The sequence below is a fragment of the Triticum urartu genome, chromosome 4A (genome assembly GCF_056163025.1).
Source record: "Triticum urartu cultivar PI428250 chromosome 4A, HENAU_Tu73, whole genome shotgun sequence".
Taxonomy (NCBI): Eukaryota; Viridiplantae; Streptophyta; class Magnoliopsida; order Poales; family Poaceae; genus Triticum; species Triticum urartu.
The window spans coordinates 38,195,621-38,196,335 of record NC_141876.1 but is presented as its reverse complement, the minus strand read 5'-3'; positions in this window follow the sequence as shown (position 1 = coordinate 38,196,335).

Below are 715 nucleotides of genomic sequence, written 5' to 3'. Positions count from 1 at the left end.
GGTATGACACCAAGATCGGATATGAACTCCTTCATCCAGACTCCTTCATTCGCTGCTTCCGAAGCAGCTATGTATTCCGCTTCACACGTAGATCCCGCCACGACGCTCTGTTTAGAACTGCACCAACTGACAGCTCCACCGTTTAATGTAAACACGTATCCGGTTTGCGATTTAGAATCGTCCGGATCAGTGTCAAAGCTTGCATCAACGTAACCGTTTACGATGAGCTCTTTGTCACCTCCATATACGAGAAACATATCCTTAGTCCTTTTCAGGTACTTCAGGATGTTCTTGACCGCTGTCCAGTGATCCACTTCTGGATTACTTTGGTACCTTCCTGCTAGACTTATAGCAAGGCACACATCAAGTCTGGTACACAGCATTGCATACATGATAGAGCCTATGGCTGAAGCATAGGGAACATCTTTCATTTTCTCTCTATCTTCTGCAGTGGTCGGGCATTGAGTCTGACTCAACTTCACACCTTGTAACACAGGCAAGAACCCTTTCTTTGCTTGATCCATTTTGAACTTCTTCAAAATCTTGTCAAGGTATGTGCTTTGTGAAAGTCCAATTAAACGTCTTGATCTATCTCTGTAGATCTTTATGCCTAATATGTAAGCAGCTTCACCGAGGTCTTTCATTGAAAAACTCTTATTCAAGTATCCTTTTATGCTATCCAGAAATTCTATATCATTTCCAATCAGTAATATGT